Consider the following 23,933-nt stretch of genomic DNA (forward strand, 5'->3'; position numbering starts at 1 on the left):
TGGGGCAAGTCACTTCGTGCAGTTGCTGCGGAGTGTCCGAAGCGGTTGTGCTGTGCGCTGGGCGATTGTACTGTGTTCAGTCACGAAAACTAGCATGCCAGGCTCTTGGGTTTCATTCTGTGCTAGCTCAGCAAAAACAAAAAAGGAGCCAGATGATTTTGTTTTCCACGGGATAAGAGACGGAGAAACGTATGGGAGGCGAAAGTGAAGCGTGAAGACTGGACGGCGAATGGCAACGCGAAGATCTGCGAGGTAAGCCACAATACCTGTGCTACTTTTATGCATCCATAAAATTTCTTTTGAGCGAATAGGTGCATTTCGATTGTGTAAAAAAAGGTCTAGCGCAGACACAGACCACAAGAAAGATGACACACACAAGCGCCTGCGTATGTGCACGTGTCGTCTTTCTTGCGGTCTGTATCTGTTTATACGAAAGCGTTTTACAATATATTTTTGTACTTTTCTAATGCAGTTACCCACTTCTGTTTGGAATGACATTACCTCACGCCGCTTCACCCATCTGCTTGTAAGCACGAGCTTTGTGCTGGTTTGGCTTCCCAATCTAGCGTTTTGCGCAACCGATTTTGGTCTGCCTTCTTCAACGTTGAAGCAGGTTCAAGCATCGCATTGCCTGGCATCGATATTAGCGCGGTGTGTTTTTAAGTCTAAATTTTGAATTTTCAGCGTACGTGAGGGCTTATACGCTAAATATATGGACAACTGCGTCTGCTATGTTGTAGGCACTCGGAAAAATTTAGTGTAACTTTCAGTGAGTGACACTCGACTTTAGTATCATTCTCGTAGTGTCACACAATAATATCTGTTGATGAGGATCTCCTCCCTTTCTGTGTTCATAGCCGCACCAAGAACATGCGGAGAAGGCCGAGCCTGGTATTTGGCAAAGGAATGCACCATTGTGCCCTTTCTAACTTTCCCCTTTACACTCGATCTTGAAAGCTAGTGTCAACCGCCGAGGCTTCAGATTCACACGGATTACATTCTCTCTCTCCTTCTCGGGAAATAATACAAGGGAGAGCGACGAATGGTGTGTCACCTCGCGACAGAGTAGGAAGTGAAACGCAGTTTGTAACAATTATTTTGGTCGCAAAAAAAAAAAAAACTTCCCGTGAGTGGGCCCGCTGGAATTTGGCAAGTGTGCCCGGCATATCGCTTCATCATCATCATCATCATCATCATCATCTTTATTTTTCACTGTGAGGTACATGTACATGGATTATTAGCATTACAGAAGGAGGTCCCGAAGTATAAACTGTCCGGGGGACCTCCTATGACAGAATGGAATAAGATTAGCAGGTAACATACTAGGCAGTGAAAAAAAGAATATACAGGCGTGCAGAGAAAAACTATAATAGAATACTAACGAAAAAACAGGGAAAATAAATTCTAAATAAACAGGAACTTCAAACAAAAAATGCACAAATTACAGTCGCTAGTACAACATTTCGCGAAACAGAGATAACAGGTTCTCTGAAGCTGTTTTTTTTTTAATTATACACAGGAGCAGTTTTTCGCGAGGTTTCTGAGATTCGCAATAATATAAAAAATCGGGTTCTCACGAAAATTAGGTCAAGTATATGATTGGTAGCTCGACAAGTCACAAAGAAACTGATCCCGTGAGCTGGAAGGTGTAGCGGCATCATCTTGTGAAAGCGGTCGTGAGAGAGCAAGGTGCTTGCGCAGTACAAAAGTTCATCCCGAATGCAGCTTTTCCTTCCCTGTGTTATTAATTACGCATCGCGAGGCGATGTGCACACCCTGTTGTCCCCGCACTCGTCTGAGGTTAAGCCAAATTTAGGTGAAGCTAAATTTGACCGTCTGTCACCCGAATTGGTGCTGTCGCTTGCTTGGCATCCATAAAAAAATTGTGCGATCGCACATGTAAATATCGCATTGCTTTCATAACGTTTTTATTATTTCATTTATTTGCGTGCACACTACAAAAGACTCAAAATGACTGTTTCGTCGCCTATCTCATTTCAGCGCCAGTTCGAGGGCAAACACAGTGTATGGACGGCGGCTCCTCAAGTCAGCGGTTGTCCCGACATCGTTTGATTGCGTGTAAAAATTTATCAGTATAAAATATCTGCCATTTCAAGAGTCTAGTAAACTCCGTTTAATGCCTTATCGAACAGTGGTTGATTGCGCGGAACACCCAAAGCTGATAAACAGACTGTTAGAGCGGTTTGGGACGATGCGCTTGCACATTTACTTGAATTGGCTAAGTCAGCCAGAAAAATCGAATGATGGGTACGGCAGCAAAACTGTAGCTGACGCCAACTTTTATTAAAAGATGTCTCCTAGGCGTGCATCCAAAATTTGCTGTCTTTCTACGGTTTACGATGGGCCACTGCAATGCAAATAATTTTCGGGATACGGCTGACTGAAACGTAGACATCGTTGTTGATCTATAGCAATAGACGCAACTGAATGTTATGCACCTCATAAACTCATTCTTGTCCGGCAGAGCAAAGTGCATTGCTTTATAAAACAGCCAGTCTTCAAAATAACCGCATTTGAGCATCCGAGACGGCGAACGAGTAAATGCTTACCATCTGCAATTTGATCATTTCCTCTCAGAACTACGCATGCTAGCAAGCAGTAGTTGCTTTCACATTCTTTTTTTCGAGCAAGAAAGCACTCAGGATTGCAAGTATGTGTGTCAAAAAGTTAATCAGCTGGACCTGCTAGCGCAAGAGCGTGCTGAACAAGAAATCGGGCCGACGCTCCATAGCCCGCCGTGTCTACGCTTTCCCCAACATGGCGCCGTCGACGGCGGTGTCTCCACCCTGTACTACCTGTACCAACGCTCCATCCTGTACGCGGCGCGCTACATCGAAGCACCCTACCCGAGAATGAGGGGCTTTACCCGAGAAGTTTGAGTGGCGCCCTCTGGCGGTCAGCCCGACGTGACGTCACGGCAAGGACTGCCTGCGCCGATCGCTCTGGCTTCTCCGGGTTGCCGCGTGGCTTCGAGTCTGCGGCCTCGGTGGTTCTCATAACAACAGCGTTATGAACAACGCAGACAGCACCGATCGAGTGTCAGGAAAAAAAAAGTATTTAATCATGATTCCTCTTGCTTTCAAAACACGAACCATGGGCTCGTCGCGGTGAGCGCAAGTCTCGCGCGTGCCCGAGCGCTCGCCGCGACGGGCGCAGCTGGTGCCGTCGCCGCGGCAGGAGCCTTTCGTGCGTCGTCCCTTGAAACTGATGATGTGCGTGGAGTCACTATCTTCATGCTTGTATTACGAATATACCATGAAGATAGGTCTATATGACTGCGACACGATAAATTTGTACCGTTTTGCTGTGGACGTTGCTTAGAGCGCGCATTATGGACTGCGCGCTGTGAAATTTGTGCACGGATTTTTATTTAAAAGAGGCTACTGATTAAAACTTTATTAGAATCGTCTCACTTGTCGAGCATTTTTGAGAAGCAATTACGCATGATTTGCCAAGAGCAACGTGCATTTTGATGGCCAGAAATATGAATTATTAACCGTGGCGTAAACATTTCCGTCATTCCGTTCGCCTTTGCCTATTGCGCCGCAGCCGTGCGCGCATGGGATATCTTGGGGGCACTGCTAATTTGCAAATTTCTTTACAGTCTTTCTTTCACTGAGGAGCATAAATTCCTATGTGGACAAAGCGTGCGAAACAAGTTGCTGCCTTAGTGAAGCAGAGAAACCACTTTCATCAATGATTTTTGGAAACGTTATTAGCTGTTTTTGCTTGAAGATGTCATTCGCGCTGAGCTGAATCCCAGCGTCCTTGAAAAGCTTCTGAACCTTCACGGTAACTCCTGAAAAGAAAAAAGCGTTAGCTCTGTCGAAAAAAAACGGCTGCAGGTGAAACAGGCAAACAGTGTATAAAACTGTATTCCATACCTTCAGAACTTCCTGTGCGCTGGTTAGCGCTGTGTATTGGTCCTTGAAAAAAAAAAAGAAAAACGACATAATTATTATGCCATCTAAACCACTCTTTACAGATACAGAGATATCACTAAATTTCCGTCCCGCGTTGAAAACTTTTTCGTTTTGTTAAATACTACAAACAGCTCATTGAATCCGTATGTGAAGAGGATGAAAAATGGGACTTGTTTAAACAGGCCAGTCCTTCTCTGTTCTTAGGGTAACATTATGCTTAGAGTGATAAGGTTGAAACGCAATATTTTCATGTACATTTGGTGACGTGGCTAGATAAAAGAATATTCCTCGTGTATCTACGGATGACTTGTGGTTTCATTACTTCATTTTTATGTTGTAAAAAAAATCGCAAAGTCAGACAGGCCGGAAATCCGGACTTGCCGTGGGACTGCAGTGATCTCTGAGAGGTGAACTGCATCAGTGACAGTGAACTTTTACGTCTTTCGACACGCTGGCTTAAAGGGACACTAAAGAGAGAAATGAAGTGGGTTTGCATCGATAGAATGTCAGTTCCTGATTACAAAAAGACCACTCTTACTGAAAACAGAGCTGTTATAAGGTAGTAAAGAAGAATAACAGAAATACAGGTATCGCCACCACAGCCAAACGGCCGAGGCTCGCAACTACAAATCACGTGACGCGCTAGGGATCCCGGAGGCTGACAAATGCGAATTACGTTGAATGTTTGAATGCGGTAGTACGTTTTTTCTCAAACATGATAACGCGCTTTTATCATACGTAAACGACGGCGAAAAGACAACGTAAACGTTGCAAGGCAAATACAAAAATATACTTGGAGGCGCCACAGGCGCCCACTTCAGTTTTGGTTATGTTTCGGCTAAGGCATTTCGTGCGCACTCGGATAGTTTGTTTGAACCTGCAGTGCCTGAATTACGAGCTTGGAGCAGCAGATGAGCCTTGATGGTTCCCATTTGAGCATTCGGAGGCACGAGCGAGCGAAATCCGCTACCGCCGACACACTCCTTCGTTCACACTTCTGCGCCAACATATCGCCGCCGTTGCCGCTTCGACTGCGACCTGACCGCTTGACTGCAGCTACGTACGCCACGAAAAGCATACATATGCTAAGTACCGAAGGAAAAACGCATTATCATTCAATTGTTCACTAAATCATGGCACATCTGACCAACATATACTGCGTCAACAAGACCTTCAACGTGCTATTTGCAGGCGTCGTAAACAAAAGGGGCATACTTGCCGCTCGTACCAAGGAGAGCGTCGATATATTGCGCTCGTCGCCCGGCGAAAAAAAGGGCCTCGGGTAAAAATTAAAAACTAAAAATAACGAAGCACCAGAAATACATTACAAATGGTTAAAAAAAATCGATTCCAAAAAAAAAAAAAGAAAAAACCCGCCTGAAGCGGTGAGACTCAAGCGCGCTGCTGCTCGCTCCGTAATGTTCGGCGCTAACCGCTCGGCTACGCCGCGCCACAAGAACCTTGGAAATATTTCTGGTTTTTATGTCATGGCCCCATTTACAATAAAGTGTTTCTGCTGCCGGCCTAAAAATTACAATTTCTTGATCATCGGCGCATGCTGCCTGCTCTCACGTCTTGCAACTAATGTTCTGGATGCCTATGCGCACTATATTGTGCACTCGATCCATTTTAACATGTGGAATTTCACAGCGCTGGCAAATGTAGTGGCGCCGGCACTTCGGTCATGTTCTGCTACCGTGGACGTAATTTTCGCTGAACACGGAGCTGTAGCACAAACCTTGAAGGAAAAAAGTGCGACGAAGCTTTAAAACTGACAAGCGCAGAAGCGAGGACACTATTTTGCTGGTAACTAAATCTTATTTGTATGTAAACATGTCAGGAAGCGTTGCGATGACCGAGGGCTCGGTTTGTTTATACACAGTGCAAGGAGCGCAAAAGCTTGAGAAACATGTAAAGTATTGGGCATTACAAGCCCTCTATGTTTTTTTTTTCTTCCTTTATGGGCCCATCGCTAAGTAAATTACTCTCTTCATCGTTTTATTTATTTCGGCTGAGGCCGTCATTGCGAGTACGCTGTTGCCAAGTTGGCCCTTGAGGGATGCGACGCCGCGGGCCGCGCCGGCTCGCTAGCTATCACGGAGTCTCCGCTTACGTCATAGTGTGCGTCACTCAACTCCAACTACGTAGTTGGAGGCCACAATTTGAATTCGACCGGCGGGAACAAGAAAAAAACCTCAACTTCTTATCGCAATATCTCAGCAATTATTCGATTTTTTGCTGCCGGATATGCGGTGACAGTGTCACCAAATGTAGTTTATTAGATTTTCATACCATCTTTGGCTGTCTTTAGTGTCCCTTTAAGGCGTTTCGCACTTGAAACAAGGCTTATCTGAGTTTTCGCGTGTGCAGGGACACGACTCGTTTTCAGTTTTGAACCCCGTGAAACACGGTAACTCGAACCACCTTTGCAGGCTGAAGTGTTCGAAATTATTTTGCCCCAGAAGGAGCGCAGCGGGGTTTGCGGAGCCTCTTCCAAGCGCACATCCCTGTGAGAGCCGGGCGCCAGGCCGGGGGACGCTTGTACGCATGCTAGCAATCGCGCTTATTTCGCATGCTAGCCAAGGTGATGTTGAAAATCCTCCAAGGTAGGCTGCAGCAGTATGTGGATCGGGAGCTTCCGGACGTGCAAGCTGGGTTTCGCAAGGGCAGAGGAACTAGAGACCAAATTGCCAACCTTCGCTGGATCATGGAAAAATCAAGAGAGTTCCAGAAACCCATCTACTTCTGCTTTATTGATTATGCGAAAGCGTTTGACTGCGTAGATCACAGCAGATTGTGGCAAGCTCTCCAAGAGATGGGAGTGCCAATTCACCTCATCTGTCTACTCAGGAACCTGTATGAAGAGCAAGAGGCCACAGTCAGAACTGGGCATGGTCTTACTGATTGGTTTCCAATTGAGAAAGGATTGAGGCAAGGTTGCATACTGTCGCCCTGCCTATTTAACCTATATGCAGAGTGCATCATGAGGAAGGCCGGTCTGGACGAGTCTTCAGCTGGAGTGAAGATTGCTGGAAAACGTATCAACAACCTTAGATATGCGGATGATACCACTTTAATGGCAGAAAGTGAAGTGGAACTCAATAGACTTCTGATGCGCGTACAAGAGGAGAGTGAGAAGTTTGGGCTTAAACTGAACATTAAAAAGACAAAGATCATGGCGTCTTGCCCTATCATGTCCTGGAGCATCAATGGACAAGAAGTGGAAGCTGTGACAGATTTTCTCTTCTTGGGCTCCAAGATTACCTCGGAAGGAGACTGCAGCCATGAAATTAGGAGACGCCTGCTTCTGGGAAAGAGAGCAATGGTTAGCCTTGACCGCCTAGTAAAGAGCAGAGACATTAGTCTGCCAACCAAGATCCATATAACTCGTGCTATGGTCTTTCCAGTTGTGATGTATGGATGCGAGAGTTGGACTGTGAAAAAGGCTGACCGCCGAAGAATTGACGCGTTTGAATTGTGGTGCTGGCGAAGACTCTTGAGAGTTCCTTGGACTGCCAGAAGATCAAATCAGTCGACATTGTCGACCATAAACCCTGACTGCTCATTGGAGGGTCAAATTCTAAAGTTAAAGCTCAGCTACTTTGGTCATCTGAGGAGAAGAGAGGAGTCGCTGGAGAAAGATTTGATGTTGGGAAAGGTTGAGGGTCGCCGGAGAAGGGGTAGGCAGCGAACGCGATGGTTAGATGGCATCCTCGAGGCACTGCAGATGACGTTATGTGATGCTAGGAAGATAGTGAGAGACCGGAAAGCGTGGCGTGACATGGTCCATAGGGTCACGAAGAGTCGGACACGACTGAACGACTGAACTGAACAAGCTCTCCACTCGAATTTACTGCAGTAATATAGAGATTGTTTAAGGTACTAATTGTTTGTTTTGATCAACAGTAGTGGTGAGGAAGCAAAAGCCGATAATTTATCACGATTCTAGCTTACTCATGTATTTCAGTTTTATGGTCAGAACTAAAGACAATGCGGGATATATAAATGTTTTTCTTTTTCCTGAATGCTTGATAAAAATCATTCACGTCAATGTGAATCATCACAAAGGAATAGTGGCCGCATAGCGTATCCATAGGTAAACATACCGTCTGAATCTATAACTTCCACCTATTGTGCAGCATCGTCCATGGGAACGGCGCTCGAATTTTCACTACTGTCCTCATTCTTGTGTGTTGTCAAAGCCTCTGCGTGTGCGCAGAACTGGCACGACTTTGCGGGAACGCCTCTTTCACCAGGAATCAGATAGAGTGAGTCAGGCTACAACCTCAAAAAACACTGAAACAAGGCCTTAACGAAGTTTGGGCATTACCTCAGAAAAGCGCAGAGCAGCTGCACATCACGTGCACTTTAAAGCCATGCTTGTTGCATAGCACACAAGTATGAGACGTAGCTAAGGCAGGGCTTCACGGAGCCCGGAGCAAAAAAAAAAAAAAAAACCATTCTCTATCACAACCCTTACTGAAGTGCGGTTTTTAGGGTCGCGTTGCATTTAATCTGCGCCCCATGTCTCGGAAAATTTGGAAAATATCAGCATTCAAACAAAAAGACCAGCACAGCTGTGCGGACTGTGTCAAATTTCGCGGCATGAATGAACACGAGAACATCACTGCCGTGAGACACATTTTAAACAAAAACTTAAGCAGGGTCCCAGTTGATTCAGCTTGGACATTCCGCTACTGAGCAAAATGTCTGAGCACTCACTGACACAAAGATCGAGGAAACGAAAGTTTGAGCAATGGCTAATTTACTTACGACGCCGCTTCGTCGATCTCGGGAGCGATCGCCTTGCATCGCTAGAACGCACGGGAAGGTTGACGGATGGAACAGCGTCTGGCAATAGCTTTGTTCTTGTACACTGATAATTAAAAAAAAAGACTAGTTGACAAACAGCCCGTAAAAGCGTCGCTACACGTACGGCTCACCTAGTATCTTGTACACCGGCTACACAGTCTTCCTTTTTGAAGTGCTTACTGCACACTAAGTGGCAATGCCGACGGTTGCTTCCCCATTCTTAACTTTATCAATCTAACCTCCTTCATTTTGAACAATTTTGGGTAAAGTGGAAGCTTACACCGGCTTTCTTCCGTGATTTTCACTGCGCACTGAGCAATAAGTCACCAGATTATTCGCCAGCGAAAACGAACGAAAGGAGCCGGCATCGGCCGGGAGGAGCAGCAGCCCGGCTGGCAGAGTCCTTGCCGTGACGTCAGGCTGCGGCGATCGCAGCGGCGCCAGTGTTCGCTCTCGGAGCTATAGAATACTTTCTAGTGGCGCGAACGGAAGGAAAATGGCGCCTCTTGCCACGGCCGGTCTCGAGGGAGAGCGCGCGCTCTTTCTTACGGCCTTCTCAATCGCCGCGGGAACAATGGTAACTTTTCTCCTTGAGTTACGCTCTCCGCCGCCGCAAGGGGCGCGACCTGCTCACTGTTCACTCCGCGTCTGCTTCAGTACAGTGGTTAGAATAGCCACTGTAGTTTCAGCGGCGGCGTGGGGCTTTTGCCTGGTTTCGCGTTGTCGCTCGCGGGTATCGTGGTGTGTACAGCCCTGAAATTAAAGGACACAGAAGGTAGATGCTGCAGCGGCATGTCGTCATTTACCACACATGTGAACGGAGTCTTTATTATATTTACACTGTCGCTCAGCAAATGTTCTACAAGCATATGACATACATTGCGACATATGGCAGCTACTTTTGTCCATTTTAGTCCGAATTTTCCCCAAGCCTCTACAAGAATCGGAATAAAAAAAATCTCTATGAGCAGTGAAGCTTCTTGAAGGCTAACATGTCAGCAACTCTTCTGCAACAGCAAAAGCGTCTTTCAGCGCTAGATGCGAAACCATTCGTGTAACACCGAAGATGAAAATAATTTCATAAAAATGTAATGTAAATTGCAAAATACTTGCATGATATAAAGTACTAGTATAAAAGTGAAAGTAAACGTAGGGTTGAGTGTTAAATGTTATTACAATTAATATATTAGCCAATGTGTTGTATTATGTATAAGCATTACTTTAATTCTGCAAATAAACCTTGTTTTACTGAAATTTTTACATGATATTAAGCTTATTATGAAAATAATCAAAAATGGCTTGATATTCATGACACCACTTGTGCTGGAGGTGGTAAAAAGAGGCCAATAAATGATGAAGGTGATTGCAGTGACTTCCTAATGAGTTCATCTGCTATATCGAAAGTATGCAAGAAACTTCTAAAGCCTTAAAGAAGGACATTCTCATTGACGACACATTTCAAGCCCTATATAGCGACCCATTGAAGCTCTCTTCGGGACAGTAAGGCTAATGTGTGGAAGGGAACGACATTCTAGATGCGAGGGCCGTAACAGCTAGCGGCGCTTGACTACGTTGTCAAGACGGACGTTTCATCTGAGAGCAAAATCAAGGCACCTTGCGTCGATTCCAAAAAAAAATGTCATTTTCTGCTGTGCCGCAATCAGTAACCGAGGAACTGAAGAAAGTTATGGCACCTCCTGCCATCCCATTTCCACTGTTACCTATTCTGGTTTAGCTTACATCGGTTAATATACTGTGAAGTTAATGCACTTTGGGTGTGACGCTAGCGCTATTCTTCTTGCAATTAGCGAAAGAAGCCGCCCCATGTACTAGTGCCCACAAAATAAAGCGGAGCGCGAGATTGGGAAAAAAGCGGTCTCCTTCGTCCGGGCTGCTGATAAGGCGAACACCAAATGTGTTAAGCTGAACATCTGGGTGACTCACACGTGTCTAAGCTATACACATGCGCATCCGCTTGCAGGGTGCGCCACGAAATGAAATTTTGGTCGTATGTCTGCTCCGTTTTATTTTGGGGGCACTAGTACACTCTTCGACGAGAACAATATTCTAGTGGACTGCATTATCCGAAACCAGAGCTTGTTGCCCTGTTGGACAAGTTTTCTTTTTTTTTTTCGAAAAATCTGCCGTACACCTACTACACACAAAGGTTCTCGAAGTACTTAAGATCCTGATTCAATCAGCACTTGAGAATTCAACACTGAGTTGCCCGAAAGAAATTGACAACAGCCATGTTATTAGGTCCGCTTCTTTGATATCCGAAAATGTTCTCAGAATTCTTCTCAATTAATTATACCAAGAAAGTGACGGAGAAGAACGAGAGGCCAATTAACTCCTTGTGTGCACAAGCCGCGCAGGAAGATTTTGAGACGGAATTTTCTAGACGCAGGTACCGTTTTGATGAATTGATGAATATGCAGTGCCATTTGTAACTTTGAAGGACATTTTTTTTATTGTTTGCCGCTCTTTTCAATTCTGCTAAACTGTTTATGCCCATTTCTTTGATTAAAAGTAGTCGCGAGACTACATATACATCTTTTGTCTTTCAACATTTGTTTTGAACGAAGCTAGAACAGCTCACTCCACTAGACAAATGAAATTTTAACTATAGGAATAAATTTTTGTTTTTTACTCTGAATCTGAGACGCGCCATGAATTTTCGCCGGTGCCTCTTTTGATCTAAACGGAAACGGCAGCGGTTGACAGAATCTCCACCCAGCAGTTCACCATGCACTCATGTCAGGTCGCTCTACACCTGCTTACAACATTCAAAGGCACATTGCATAGCCTGGTAAATTTATTTTTGTACAAAACTTAGGGGTAAAAAATGTTGAAGTGTACCCGAAGCTTCATTCGACCGTGCACGGCCGCACTGACGAAGACGCGCGCGCGCGTGAGCGGATTGTTGACTGTATATTATTCCTCGTACTCGATAAATGTTCGATGCTGATTACGGCCTTTGTATAAACCATAAGGGGCGAAATGTCAGGACCTGCCGGTTGCAACTGACGCGGACGAAGCTAAAAGCGAGCACGTGTTTCCCTTGCGTGTGAATGGCTGTAGCGGAGGAGCAGCAGTGGGGCGGTGGCGACCCCACCGAGGCGCGGCGGGCGGTGGAAACAGACCCCATTGGAGAGGCCGTAAGAGAAGAGAAGCGCACTCTCCCTCGAGACCGGCCATGCTCTTGCCACGGCCGGTCTCGAGGGAGAGAGCGTTTCTTTTCTCTTACGGCCTCTCCAATGGGGTCTGTTTCCACCGCCCGCCGCGCCTCGGTCGGGTCGCCACCGCCCCACTGCTGCTCCTCCGCTACAGCCGTTAACGCGCAAGGGAAACGCGCGCTCGCTTTTAGCTTCGCCCGCGTCAGTTGCAACCGGCAGGTCCTGACATTTCACCCCTTATGGTTTATACAAAGGCCGTAATCAACATGGAACATTTATCGTGTGCGAGGAATAAAATACAGTCAATAATCCGCTCACGCGCGCGCTCCTTCGTCAGTGCGGCCGTGCACGGTCGAATGAAGCTTCGGGTACACTTCAACATTTTTTACCCCTAAGTTTTGTACAAAAATAAATTTACCAGGCTATGCAATGTGCCTTTGAATGTTGTAAGCAGGTGTAGAGCGACCTGACATGAGTGCATGGTGAACTGCTGGGTGGAGATTCTGTCAACCGCTGCCGTTTCCGTTTAGATCAAAAGAGGCACCGGCGAAAATTCATGGCGCGTCTCAGATTCAGAGTAAAAAACAAAAATTTATTCCTATAGTTAAAATTTCATTTGTCTAGTGGAGTGAGCTGTTCTAGCTTCGTTCAAAACAAATGTTGAAAGACAAAAGATGTATATGTAGTCTCGCGACTGCTTTAAATCAATGAAATGGGCATAATTAAGGAAAAGAGCGCCAAACAATAAAAAAATTATCCTTCGAAGTTACAAATTGCACTGCATATTCATCAATTCATCAAAATGCGACCTGCGTCTAGAAAATTCAGTCTCAAAATCTTCCTGCACTACTTGTGCACATAAGGAGTTGGCCTCTTGTTCTTCTCTGTCGCTTTCCTGGTATAATTAATTGTTAAGAAGGATTCTGAGAAAATTTTAAAATATCAAAGAAGCGGACCTAATAACATGGCTGTTGTCAATTCCTTTCGGGCAACTCAGTGTTGAATTCTCAAGTGCTGATTGAATCGGGATCTTAAGTACTTCGAGAACATTTGTGTGTAGTAGGTGCACGGCCGCTTTTTCAAAAAAAAAAATAAAAGCTTGTCCAATAGGGCAACAAGCTCTGGTTTCGGATAATGCAGTCCACTAGAATATTGTCCTCGTAGAAGAGTGTGCTAGTGCCCCCAAAATAAAACAGCGCAGATATACGTCCAAAATTTCATATCGTGGCGCGCCCTGCAAGCGGATGCGCATGTGTATAGCTTGGATGCGTGTGGGTCACCAAGATGTTCAGCTTAGCGCATTTGGTGTTCGCCTTATCAGCAGCCCGGACGAAAGAGACTGCTTTTTCCCCAAACTGCCGCTTTGCTTTATTTTGTGGCCACTAGTACATGGTTCTGCTTCTTTCGCTAGGTTCAAGAAGAATAGCGTAAGCGTAACACCCGAAGTTGATTAACTTAACAATATATCCATCGACGTAAGCTAAACCGTAATATGTGACTATGGGATGGCAGGAGGTGCCATAACTTTCTTCAGTTCCTCGGTTACTGATTGCGGCACAGCAGAAATGATTTTATTTTTTTTTTTGGCATCGACGCAAGGTGCCTTGATATTTCTCTCAGATGAAACGTCCGTCTTGACAATGTAGTCAAGTGCCGCTAGCTGTTACGGCCCTCGCATCTAGCATGTCGTTCCCTTCCACACATTAGCCTCACTTTCCCGAAGAGAGCTCCAATGAGGTCGCTATATGGCTTGAAATGTGTCTTCAGTGAGAGTGTCCTTCTTTAACGCTTTAGAAGTTTCTTGCATACTTTCGATATAACAGGTGAATTCATTTGAAAGCCACTGCATAGAGTATAACCTGCGTCATTTATTGGCCTCTTTTTACCACTTCCAGCACAAGTGGTATCATGAATATCAAACCATTTTTGATTGTTTTCATAAGTTTAATATCATGTAAAAATTTCATTACAACAATATTTATTTGCAAAATTAAAGTGATGTTTATAATACAACACATTTGCTAATATATGAATTATAGTAACATTTAAAACTCAACCTTACAGTCTTTACTTTGACTGTTATACTAATACTTTATATCATGCAAGCATTATGTAACTTACATGACATATTTATGAAATTATTTTCATCTTCGGTGCTATATATTGATGGTTTCGCATCTAGCGCTGCAAGACGCTTTTGCTGTTGCAGACGAGTTGCTGTAATGTTAGCCTTGAAGAAGCTTCGATGTGATCACTGCTCATTCAGTGTTTTTTTTTTTTGCTATTCTTGTGCAGGCTTGAGAAAAATTCGGATTAAAATGGAGAAAAGTAGCTACCATTCCGCAATGTATGTCATATGCTTGTCGAACGTTTGCTGAGCGACAGTGCTTTTATATAAAGACTCGGTTCACGTGTGTAGTACGCTGACGACATGCCACTGCAGTATCTACCTTCCGTGTTCTTTGATTTCGGGGCTGCACTCACCACGAAACAAGCGAGCGACAGCCTGAAGCCATGCAAAAGCCACCCGCCGCCGCTGAAGCAGACGCGGAGTGAACAGTCAGCCGGTCGCGCCCCTTGCGGCGGCGGAGAGCGTAACTCAAGGAGAAAAGTTCCCATTGTTACCGCGGCGATTGAGAAGGTCGTAAGAAAGAGCGCGCGCTCTCCCTCGAGACCGGCCGTGGCTCTTGCCATGTATAAAGGAGGCTATGCTCTTGCACGCCGGACGCCACTCACCGCCGCTGGTGGCGCTGCAGTTACGTTTACTATAGTGTTCATGTATATGCTCCCGCAGGGAGGAACACTAGTTTACTAGGACCGCGTGCGCGTCCGCAACGGGAAGGGCTTGGCGTGCCGTGCAGTCTGTACATTCTTGCGATTTTGCCCTCGAACTTTCAGTTCTGCCTTGCATCACAGCAACTAAGACATCTCAGCTTTTCAAAAGCACCATGCGATGTTCGAAATGGCCAGGAAAAAGACCAACTCGCACTGTTTTGCTCCGAGATGCCGAAGCGCGGCTATCCGGATGCTCCAGTCACCTTTGTTTGCTGCTCCGAGGGACAACAAACATCGCACAAAGTGGAAACGAAGCTTGTAAAGGCAGGAAAAGCCTCTTACAGAAACATTGACAGTGTGTGAGCATCATTTCGAGCCGCATCTCATCCTGCTGCGTGACTACGCATATATATGATCAGCGGCAGAAGTGAGGGTATACCGCGTGAAAAGCCATCACTGGCACATGATGCAGTGCCTATACACTCTTGCCGGGTTGTCCGGCACATATTGCCGATATTACCGTCAAACCCGTGAAGCCAAGGCTGGATGTGGGCAATATTGATGTTGCAGAGAGTTGTGTTCAGTGCAGATTCTTGCTATTAGGCCTGTGGCACCAAACGATAGCCGACATATTTTATACCGCGTGTCCAAGCTAATTTCAGCCAAGGGTTAAAAATAAACTATTTGAGATAGGCCAGAGAAACCCCTTGCTGACAGCCACCTGGCGCACCAGGTCTGAACAAAAGGAAGACTTCGGGGAAGAAAGCTTCGACTGTTTGCGTGATCTCGAATACTACCACTGGCTCAATATAGCAGACAGCTTAGATTAAATTAAATCCAATTCCGCGTAGTCATGGTATATCGTTGGATCTCTAGCTGGCACATTTATTTAATCATTTATTCATCCTTCATATCATACCCTACTGATGCCCTAAGACAATAAATATCGATAAAAAAACTGTGCAGGCAATTTTTCATTTTGCAATTCTAATTTACTAAGTATTGCATACAAATAAATGCGATTTGCAAAGTTGGGGAGGACCTTCTGAAACCCCCATTTCATTTATTCCCGATAAAGAAAACCTCACGTGCATAGTTTTTCTCACCTCTATAGAAAGCCCGCGAAATAAAAAAAAAATCACGTGACTGACGCATTCATGCGCTACGATATTGTTGTGCTCCCAACAGTGCATGGTTTGAGTGACAGAAATTAGCTGCGACCGTGACTCAACAGCCCAGTCTCAGCGCTATGCAGGCTGATAATTTCTGTATTTCGCGGGCTTCTAGAAGGCGCTCTCAAATTCTGCAAACCCAGTTATTGTCTAAAGGCAATAGTTAGTCAATTAGAAAAAATAATTACTAATTACTTAACTTCAAAATAAAAAATTGCCTGGGGTGAGCCACTTGGCTGGCAGCTGTATACAATTGTGGTCTCTCTATCCTACCTCAAACTAACTGTGAGAAAGGCTTTAATCTTTTTCTAAAAAGAAAAAGATGTCACATGTATTAAACTTGGCTAATTTTACTAATTTTAAGGACAACAGGGGCCTTTTGTACCCTTCAAGTGACACCAGTTTGCGGCTGACCTTGAGAATGTGTTTACAACCTGCTTCAGCTAAATTCAAGCAGACAGCTTGTACTCAGTATATGCTACTGGCCAAGCAAATCTGCTAACTTGGGTGCTCTGAGCACTGTCAAATTGGTGCAGCTGAAATCACTGCTTAACTACCCGCATGCACTTTTTCACAAAATGCATTAACTAGCGCAATGTCAAGCTTCAAAGCACCTGAAGATGAGCAGATGGATGCTCTTAGGACTGTTTGTGTAGTCAATAATTTCACAAAGCAACTCATTGTTGATGGCTTTTGTCCCATGCACTAAAATAAAATAAAACAGCAGTGGAGAAGCCTTGTGAAGTACCTAAACAAAACTCCTTTGCCCTCCTCACGTAGTATGTATTTTTGGCATATATGTTATGCATATGAGATGATGAAAGGATTTTAATTAGCACCTGGCTTACAGCTATGATTTACAACAGATATTGTTGCTGTGAACAGAGAATAATGATGACGCCACAGAATATCGCCGCATGATTCGTTTCAAAGCGTAGGATTTTTTTTTTCATGACCACTTTGTCAAAAAAAAAAATGTAACAGCCTGAAGCTGCTCCTCACTTTACCAGTTGGCAAATTTCCTAACGCTAAGCAGATATCATGTTAATATTAGCATTCCTGGTTACCAGTGGATACCGAAGAGCGCAGTGTAATATAATCATCATTATTGGCTAAAGGAAAGTTACTGCGGCGTGGTTGGAGAGATGCGAGAATCCGTGCGTGGGCACGATGCCTGGCCACTCTGCTACCAGTCTGCTGCTGACAGTTGAGTTGGCTCTGTAATAAAGCGGGCTCTGCAGGGCTCAGAAAAATACCCGTCCCGTACAAATGAATGTGCCGTAACGATTTACAGTGCGCGATAACTCGTCCCGCATGAGCTGTAGCAGACGCCAGCGAAATAAGAGCGCTTTCACCCTAGTGCAACGGCAAAAACCCGAATAATGTCGAATGAAACGCCTTCTATCATGGATGGAGGTCCACATACGTCGGCGTAGGGAAAAAATCACCACTTTTACTGAATTGGCACACAAAAGCATCGGTACTATGTCGCACTATTGCAAGCAAGCATTGATAAGTCGACTAGTAAATGTTGCAGTGGCGCCATCTGGCGGCGTCAATGAAAATCGGCGTGCCCGAGCGTTGTTGTTCGCGCCACTAGAATGTATTCTAGTTCACTATAGACACCGTGCAGAAACCCAGGGGGCAGCACTTGCGGTGAACAGGCAGCGCCACAAGTGAGCACCGGAACAGTTTGATAGGGCACGGCCGATCTAGAGGGAGAGCGCTCTTCTCTTCTCACTATAGTGAACTAGTTCACTATACTCTCACCAATGGAGTCTGTTTCCACCGCCCGCCGCGCCTCGGTTGGGTCGCCACCGCCCCACTGCTGCGCCTCTGCTACCGCCGTTCACGCGCAAGGGAAACGCGCGCTCGCTCTTCGTTCCGCCCGCCTCAGTTGTAACCAGCAGGTCCTGACATTTCACCCGTTATGGTTTATACAAAGACGCCGTAATCAGCGTCTAAGATTTATCGTGTACGTGGAATAAAATATAGTCAACACCGCTCACACGCGCACGCGGCTTCGTCAGTGCGGCCGAGCGCGGTCAAATGAAGCTGGTACACTTACTCTAAGATTTTTTGCCCCTAACTTTTGTACAGAAATAAAGGATCAGGCTGTGCAGTGTTCTTTCGAAAGCTGTAAGTAGGTGTAGCGTGACGTGATGTGAGTGCATAGTAAACTGTTGGCTGGAGATTCTGTCAATCACTTCTGTTTTCGTTTAGAGGAAAAGAGGCACCGGCGAAAATTGTGCGTCTCAGATTCAGAGTAAGGTACAAAATTTACGCATATAGTTAAAATTGCCGTTGTGTAGTGGAGTGAGCTGTTCTAGCTGCGTTCAAAACAAATCAGTCGGTTGAAAGACAGAATATGTATATGTATAGTCTCGCGACTGACGCACGTACGTGTATAACAGACGGAGTCCGTTTAATACATAGATAAACAACAACTTTTAATCAAGGAAATGGGCATGAAAAGTTATGCCTAATTGAAAAGATCGGCAAACAATAAAAAAATTGTCCTTCAAAGTTATGCATTGTACTACATATTCATCAATTCATCAAAACGTGACCTGCGGCTAAAAAATTCAGTCTCAATCTTCCTGGCCGGTTGGGTCATATAGGGAGCTCGCCTGCAATTCCTGTCTGTCACTTTCTTGGCATAATTGACAAGAATGATTTTTCAGATATCAAAGGAGCGGACCTTATAGGCTGTTGTTAATTCCTTCAGGGCAACACAGCAATGGCGAATTCTCAATTGCGCTGCTTGAATCAGGATTTGAAGTACTTCGAGAGCATTTGTGTGTGGTAGAGGCACGAGTTGTTTTTTTTTTTTTTGAGGAAACCTTGTCCAATGGGCTTAGTGAGGTTAGGGATGTCATAGGGCTTAGTGATATCATAGGGATGTCATAGGGCTTAGTGAGGTTAGGAGGCCGAATGAGGCATATACTGTACTGAAGGATGGGCATGTACTGTGTTATCAAGGTTTACCGGAGAGGCGAGAACTAGGAGTAGGTTTCCTTGTCAATAAGTATATAGCGGGTAATATCGATGAATTCTATAGTATTAATGAGAGGGTGGCAGGCATCGTAATTAGGCTTAATAAGCGGTATAAACTGAAGGTTGTACAGGCCTATGCACCTACATGTAGTTATGACGACCAGGCAGTTGAAAGCTTCTACGAAGATGTAGAATCGGCAATGCGAAAAGTAAAGACGCAGTATACTGTACTAATGGGCGACTTCAATGCTAAGGTAGGGAAAAAGCAAGCAGGAGACAAGGCAGTAGGTGACTATGACATTGGTTCTAGGAATAGCAGGGGGGAGTTACTAGTTGAGTTTGCAGAGCGCAATAACTTACGAATCATGAATACCTTCTTCAGCAAACGGAAGAACCGAAAATGGACATGGAAAAGTCCGAACGGGGAGACTAAAAATGAAATCGACTTCATAATGTGTTCAACCCCCGCCATTATGCACGATGTAGATGTAATCGGAAAAGGGCGATGCAGTGACCACAGGATGGTGAGGTCCCGAATTAGCCTAAATCTGAAAAGGAACGCAACAGATTAGTAAGAAAGAGGCCCATCAACGAATTAGCGGTGAGGGGGAGGGCAGAAGAGTTCAGGATCTCGCTACAGAATAGGTATTCAGCTCTAACCGAAGATGGCGACATTACCCTAGAAGCAATAATAATAAGGGGTTCATAGGAAGGGAAAGGCGCAGTATCTGTCACACTTGCAGCTGTGGACACCTGAACCGCGCCGTAAGGGAAGGGAGGAAGGTGGGAGTGAAAGTGGATAGAGAGAAAGAGGAGCCGCAGTGGAGGGCTACGGAGTAATTTCGGCCACCTGGGGATCTTTAATTTCAGAGATATCATTACTGAGTGCGCGGTAGAAGTAGGCGGTAGGACAGTTAGAGAGGATACCGGTAAGCTGTCTAAGGAGACGAAAGATTTGATTAAGAAACGCCAGAGAATGAAAGCTTCCAATCCAACAGACCGGATCGAATTGGCCGAGATATCAAAGCTAATCAATAAGCGCAAGGTGGCCGATATAAGGAAGTATAACATGGAGAAAATTGAGCATGCTGTAAAGAACGGGGGAAGCCTTAAAGCGGTAAAGAAGAAATTGGGCATAGGCAAAAACCAGATGTATGCGATAAGGGACAAGGCGGACAACGTCATCACGAATATGGATAAGATAGTCAAAGTAGCCGAGGAGTTCTATACAAATCTCTACAGTAGCCAAAGTAGTCAGGACCGTAATGAGATTGGCGGTAGGGAAAAACATTCAGACGCTCCACCAGTGACGAACGACGAGGTCAAGAAAGCATTAGAAACTATGAAAAGGGGGAAATCAGCTGGAGAGGATCAGATAACTACGGATTTGCTGAAGGACGGGGGGGATATCGTGTTAGAAAAACTGGCCACCTTGTATACGCAGTGCCTGGTGTCATCGATGGTACCGGAACAATGGAATAATGCAAACATTATCCTCATTCATAAGAAAGGGGACTCTAAGGACCTTAAACATTACAGACCAATCAGCTTACTGTCTGTTACGTATAAGGTATTTACTAAGGTAATCGCTAATAGAATCAGGACAACGTTAGACTTTAATCTAGCAAAGGATCAAGCAGGGTTTTGGAAACGGTACTCTACTATCGATCATATCCATACCATCAATCAGGTGATAGAAAAATGCTCGGAATATAAACAGCCCTTATACATAGCATTCATTGATTACGAAAAAGCATTTGACTCAGTTGGAACCTCGGCGGTGATGCAGGCATTGTGAAATCAGGGGGTAGACGAGCCGTACGTGAAAGTGCTGGAAGATATATACAGTAGCTGCACAGCAACCATAGTTCTGCATAAAGAAAGTAACAAAATTCCCATAAAGAAAGGTGTTAGGCAAGGAGACACAATCTCCCCACTACTATTCACAGCTTGCTTAGAGGAAGTATTCAGAGACTTGGAATGGGAGCAGTTAGGGATAAGGGTAGATGGAGAATACCTCAGTAATCTGCGATTTGCTGATGACATTGCCTTGCTGAGCAACTCGGGAGATGAAGTACAAATAATGATTGATGACCTAGACAGGAAAAGTAGACAGGTAGGCTTGAAAATCAATATGCAGAAGTCTAAGGTAATGTTCAACAGCCTCAGGAAGGAACAGCAGTTTACATTAGGTAGCGAAGTACTGGAATTAATAGGCGAATATGTCTACTTAGGACAGGTAGTAACCGCAGATCCGGACCATGAAAAGGAAATAACAAGAATAAGATTGGGATGGAGCGCATTTGACAAGCACTCGCAGATTATGTCTAGCAGCTTACCGGTATCGTTAAAGAGGAAAGTATATAACAGTTGCATCTTACCTGTACTCACCTATGGCGCTGAAACGTGGAGGCTAACCAAGAGAGTTCTACATAAGTTGAGGACAACCCAGAGGGCTATGGAACGAAAAATGGTAGGGGTAACATCAAGAGATGGGAAGCGTGCAGAGTGGGTCAGAGAAATAACTGAAGTTACCGACATTCTAGCAGAAATTAATACCCCTGTCACACGAGCAAATTTAATGTCATTCGAATCGAATGACATTAGCATCTAATGTCATTGTTCACCTGCTACGCGAGAAAATTTAATGGCATTAGGTTCGAATGACATTTTTCATCGAATGAGTTCGAGGAACTCATTCGCATTCGATCTCGAACCGAATGTATGCTCTTCACCCCAGGTGAGTGACGAGAGCAAGCAAAGTGAAAAAATAATATGCGTACTAGCGAAGCTAAGACTTTTTTGTTTTTTAAGCGCCATAAAAAGAATAGTTATTTGTGCAGAGAAATCTGCGCCGCTGCCTTGTCTCATGCGCTATTACTCTCGATATCAGTAGTGCCCGGACTAAAGCCCCTACTAGCCTGCCGTGGCATGGCCGCAGCCATAAATTCAAGCGGCAGAGGTAGTGGTGGTGGGGTGTGTGGTTTGTGGTTTACGGTGTACCCGTGTCAACTGTGTGGTGCGATGGCTACGGCTACAGCGGCTGCAGAATCAAGAGAAAGAGCACATTGGAGCACGGAGGAAACATTTGCTCTCATCAAATTATGGGAAGATCATCTTCATGACTTGAGGAGAGCGAAGCGCAACTCCAAGGTATACAAGTTGATAGTTGAAAAGCTGCGCGAGGCTGGCATCAACAAGTCTTTGCGAGAAACAAAGACAAAAATTGAGAACCTGGCAAACAAGTACAGGTAAGCGTATTTTGTTAAATATTGAAGCATGACTTCGTGCAAAGAGAAAACAGCTGTATCGCGTGCACGTGTCATTGTTTTGTAAACATTGCCGCGGGTAGCTTATCAGATATGGCTTGCGTCTAATGATATAGTACGTGCGGTTTAACGTCGAGACGCTACACGCAGGCTCCGAGGGACGCCGTTGTGGAAAGCCTTGGATGATTATTATATCACTTGCGCTTTAATGTGCCCCGACGTCGCGCAGCACAATTCGCTTGAAAACGCAGCCGCCACGGTATAAAGTACGGTAATTTAGTAATTTTCACTAGAGGATTATGAAATTCCTTGTGCGATCCTGGATCAATGGGGCAGCTGACAAGTTTTCACGTAGCTGCACAGCCAGCTGCCGATGTCGGAAAGCAGTCATCATGCGGTCGAAGCTTCCGCTCCACTACGAGATATAGCTTGTCGTATATTGTACGATGCATTCAGCGGTGCAGGCCGATTGAGAAGCACTGCACTAAATTTTAATCAGTTTTTCACCTTTAGTCGTCTTTATCAGCTGCGTGTCGTGCACTATATCATGCAGCCAACACAATGCATACTTGAGATACATTATTTATTGTTTCGGGGCCAAAGGACATTGCAGAGAGTTGTATACGTGCTGAAAATGTATTAGCAAAGCGCTAATTTTTTTTTTTATTGTTGCAGAGACATCAACAAAAAAAAAAGGGACAGGGCAAGGACGGATAACTTGGTCCTATTACTGGGATATACATAAATTTCTCAATACGTTGCCGATGAACAACCAGAGAGAGATGGAAGAAAGCCAGTGCTACACTGTGGAAGAGGTAAGACGTGCACATCTTGAAAGCATTTTGCTGCAGATGTTCACTGGTAATAAAAAATAAATGACATTTTGGGAATGTTACAGTTCCCTTGTTCACATATCTGCCTGTTGTGTATAGTTATATTTGTTAACAGTGGCATTATAAAATGCCACTTATAAGAAAACCTTTCGTCCTATTTGCAGCACTGAGCAGTGCTTAATATGCTGCAGGTACATGTCAGCACAATTTCCTAGTGCTATGTAATACTACATCTTGCCATTTTCAATAGGCTGTAGATTCATATTATTTGCTTGCACTGAAGAATGCTTCAAAATGCTTCGGATATTATTATTATTATCTCATTGCCATTGCTTTCTAGCTCATCCACCAAATGGAGACTGGGTACAGCACCCAAGAATATGATGCCGCACCCGCCAGCCAGTATGAGGACGCACCCTGCTCTGTAGAGAATGATGCGTGTGAAGCATTTGAACAGTCTGCTACAGCAGTTGAGCCAGCGGAATCAAACATCTGCCACCTGACCTCAACGGAGCCGCAAGAAAAGAGGGCAAAACGACCGTCGCAAGCAAACGCGCTAGGACAACTTATTCAGGAGCAGCGGCAGCTGCACCTACTACTAGAGACAGGAATGAAGAAGACACAGGAATTTCAAGAAAAACAAATTCACCTGCAAGAGCAAGGTGCGCAGCGTGAAGAACAATTTCTTTCATGCTTGAAGGAAATATTAAAAAAATAAATATTCCTTGCATACAGAACCACTTCTGCCTTGTCTGTCAAGTAGCATGATTACTCTTGAATTCACCTCCGGAGTGCCTTTCAAGCTACTTTTCAAGTTTGCAGACTTCTCATTGTATTCCTTGACCACTGAAGTGACAGGAAAGCAGTGGCCAATAATAATGGACAGCATAAAAGATTATTCAATGCGAAATGATTATTCAGTTAAACTGAAAACATCAGAATACAAACATATTGC

At 44.8% G+C, this 23,933-nt stretch overlaps 1 long non-coding RNA gene across 1 annotated transcript; it reads left to right on the forward strand.

Moving 5' to 3' along the window:
* On the forward strand, positions 1-2,173 carry LOC146183950 (uncharacterized). Its single transcript, XR_014708521.1, has 3 exons — positions 1-252; positions 473-526; positions 2,002-2,173. It is a non-coding gene; the product is annotated as an uncharacterized LOC146183950 (long non-coding RNA).
* Positions 2,174-23,933: the final 21,760 nt, after the last annotated feature.

The sequence above is a fragment of the Amblyomma maculatum genome, chromosome 7, assembly GCF_055883805.1.
Source record: "Amblyomma maculatum isolate TAMU_Amacu chromosome 7, ASM5588380v1, whole genome shotgun sequence".
Classification (NCBI taxonomy): Eukaryota; Metazoa; Arthropoda; class Arachnida; order Ixodida; family Ixodidae; genus Amblyomma; species Amblyomma maculatum.